Source organism: Phasianus colchicus, chromosome 10 (assembly GCF_987193195.1).
Source record: "Phasianus colchicus chromosome 10, bPhaCol1.hap1.1, whole genome shotgun sequence".
NCBI classification, from domain to species: domain Eukaryota; kingdom Metazoa; phylum Chordata; class Aves; order Galliformes; family Phasianidae; genus Phasianus; species Phasianus colchicus.
Genome location: NC_143445.1, coordinates 4,079,756 through 4,083,024, shown reverse-complemented (window position 1 = coordinate 4,083,024; position 3,269 = coordinate 4,079,756). Strand labels below are relative to the sequence as shown.

Sequence of the window (3,269 nt, the reverse complement as noted above, 5' to 3'; positions counted from 1 at the left end):
CTTGGGATCTTTATAAACCTTTCTTTGTGGGTTAATAAGCAACACAGTCTGCAGTGCCTGCTGCAGGGATGCTGGTATGGGTTGTTAAGGGCTGAATGCTCCTTGGATTCTTCATTCCATGGGCTGTAGAGGTGGCTGTGTTAGGCAGAGCTGCAGTGACCTCTCACTGCTGAGATGTCACAACTCTGTGCTGTGAGTACTGCCCTGAGTCTGCACCTTGGGTGCCTTGTGCTTCCTGCACCACAGCTCAAAGAAAGAAAAATCCTAGGCTTGGATTTTGGTGTGTTGCATTCCAAGCTTTGCAGATCTCAGACTAACCTGCTCTGTTCCTCTGCTAGGCTTACCCAGGTTGCAGTTTTATATGCTTGCTGAAGCAGTGCTGTGTCTCTGGTTGTTACCAAGTTATGTGTGGGCCATGGGGGCATAGGTGACATAAATGGAACCAAGCTTCTCTTGGAGGATGAGACAGTTTGGATTCCCAAATTGGAAAAAAAGGAAATTCCAATGGGACATCAAAAAAAAAAAAGAAAAAAAAATCTCCCTCAGCAGAGGGTTGAAATAGGGACTTCCAGACCTGTCTTCCTGCCTGTTTTTTTTTCCCTATGATTATTTGCCTGACTTTCAAGTAACAGATGTTACTACTACTGGCTCTGTGCTCACTCTCCTCATTAGAAGCTGTGAACTACAGACCCAAAAGCTAGTGAGTGATGGTTACTGTCATGGTTAGTGCTACTGCAAATACCTTCCAGCACAAGAACCCTGTGTTGACCTGTCTGTTGGGAGCATCCTCAGTAATTAGCAGTAATGTGTTACAAGATAAAGAATTACTCTACCTGCAGATCCCTGCTGCTTCTGTCCACTCCCCAGGCATCTGAAGTGGAGGAAAGAGGTATGAGTGCAACTCTGCTGGTAGGCACTATTCCTGGGTAGGTGCAAGTTGGTGTCTGATGTCTTCAGCCATAGAACCTGAAAGAAAAAAAAAAAGGGGGGGGGGGGGAGAAAGCAACCACTAAAAATGACCTAAAAGATAGCAGAGAAAGACTGTTTCAGCTATGATCCCAGCCAGCTAAAGACTAGAGGCGATGTATCCAGATTATGGAAATGCATCTGAGCTGTTTGAATGTACGTGGCTGTATCGCAGCAGACATGCACTGCCCCAGGAAACAGCACACTGCAACAAGGCAAGGTCAGCTGAAATGCAAATTTTGGGGGTCCATGCAATGAAATGAGTTCTTCAGTTAGTTGTGAGAAGTGGTGTAATCAGGTATCTGCTTTTTAAAAGTTATTCACATAAGACCATGAGGATTTTCAAAGGTAAGAGAGTGGCTGTCCCAAGTTCAGAGGAAAAAGCTGTGTCAGTAAAGCAATATGTGCAGTTTCTCAGCCTGATCTGAGCCAGCAGGAGATGCTAAATGAGAACCCCCAGTTGTCAAGTCACAAAAGAAGAGGCACAACTGTTGTTCTAGTTTCTTAGCCTCATTAGTTGTTAAACAGACTCTATCCTCTCTTCTCCCTCTTGCTGGAGAGAGCAACTCTTACATGCTGTTGATTTCCAAGCGCTTCATTGCTCTGCCATCACAATGCTTTGGAAACATACTGGAAAGATGTTCTGGCCACACTTCTTCTCCAGCTTCTCTTGCATTCTCATCCCCTGCACAAACAATTGGTACAAAATAAGAATCCTTTCAGAAGTCCTTTTACTTAGAAGCCAAGCATGATATGTCAGGCATTAAGGGTGACTTACAGGCAGCTGGAGGGAGGTTCAGGGTTCAGGTTGTGTCTGAAGAGTAGACCTAGAGTGCAGTTCAGGCCTTGACTCCTATCTCATTCCTCACCTGTTTGATTGTTACTTTTCCTCTCAGATTTTTTTTTGGGAGGCATGCCAGATGACAAGTCAGTGTCCTTCAGCTCTGCAGAGATGAAATCATTAATAGGGTGGAGAAAAACAGCACCTCCTCCTCTGAGCTGTGGGCGGCACAGAAGGCGTTTCATTTTGTGAATCTGTGAAACTTCATTGCCCTTCCAGGCCTTTATTGCTGCTTTCTTCCCATGTGGTCCAGATCATTTGAGGTGTAAATGACAGCAGAGTGAAATTTTTCTCCAAATCTATGACAGTTTTTACAGCACGGCAAAGACTGGAATTTCTCAGCAGTGAGACTTCCCAAGTTGTGTGATGAGTTACCAAATGTACTGCAATCTCACAATAAAACCTCACCATCAACCAAAGCCACACCACAGTGGAGAGAAAGGGGGGAAAAAAAGGGAGGAGGGGGAAAGAGACCAGATAACATTTTTCTTTCTTCTAAGGCTGAATGGTTAAGATATGTATAATAAACTTGTTTTTGAAGCCTGGGCTATATGAGAACTACCATTCAGTACTTCATTTGGCTATAATTAATGGGATGACAAGATGTGATGGCCCAAACCAGTATCTAAAACAAAGTTATAGTGAAGAGGGTGCTCATCGTACTCATGATTTTGAATAGTTTATTAAATGAAAGGTGAAGCATCAGTTTTAAATTGTACAAAAGGAAAAAAAAACCTCATATTGTAAATGTACAATTTACAGAATTACTAGCAAAACCAATCAAGGAGACACTCATAATACAAAAACCTATTGACTGCAAACTGAACTGGAAACCCATTGCAGGTACCGTGATAATAAATGTTTGTTATACAGTATTCTACAATGTTAAATTAGGAATCAGTTTTCCACACAGAGGACTGTGAAGCACAAGGTTTGTCTGAGGCTCTGACTCAAACCAGGCAGCCATTATTGTGCCTCTATGCTCACAGAATTACTGTGATGACAATTTAATGCAGCCATCCCAGCCCACCCAGCACCACAGGGATGGACAGAAGAGGAAGGGAGGTAATGTTATTTTATGAAGCTCCAGCCACTTCTCCTGTTTTGTCTATTACCCAACTGACAGGAGAGGAATGGCTGGATCTCCCAGTCCAACATTTTTGGCAACCGTTTCTGTTTGAGAACTGCACATGTAAAAAACAAACCTCAGCTGTGTGAAATGCTGGTTTGTTCTTTTTAGATGTTTTTTCCCCTCCCAGCAAATAAACACTGGGTATTAATGTTGTTTTGTTTTTAAATAAGCTCACAAAAAAAAAAAAGACAAGTTCCATGATAACTTTGCTGTTGCTTAAAAAAAAAAAAAGCACCTCTAAAACTGTTGTGCTCCAGGTGGGTCAGTCTGCTTTCTATCTCAAATGCAGAAAGGAAGGTGAATGCTTGGGGCTGATGCCCAGAGTCACTG

General features: G+C 42.9%; 1 long non-coding RNA gene across 1 annotated transcript; it reads right to left on the bottom strand.

Annotated features, from left to right (window-relative positions):
- Positions 1–6: 6 nt before the first annotated feature.
- Positions 7–2,048, bottom strand: LOC149916561 (uncharacterized). The gene is made up of 3 exons (XR_016469541.1): positions 1,745–2,048; positions 1,540–1,651; positions 7–966 (listed from the first exon to the last, which is right to left on the bottom strand). It is a non-coding gene; the product is annotated as an uncharacterized LOC149916561 (long non-coding RNA).
- Between the last annotated feature and the right edge of the window lie 1,221 nt (positions 2,049–3,269).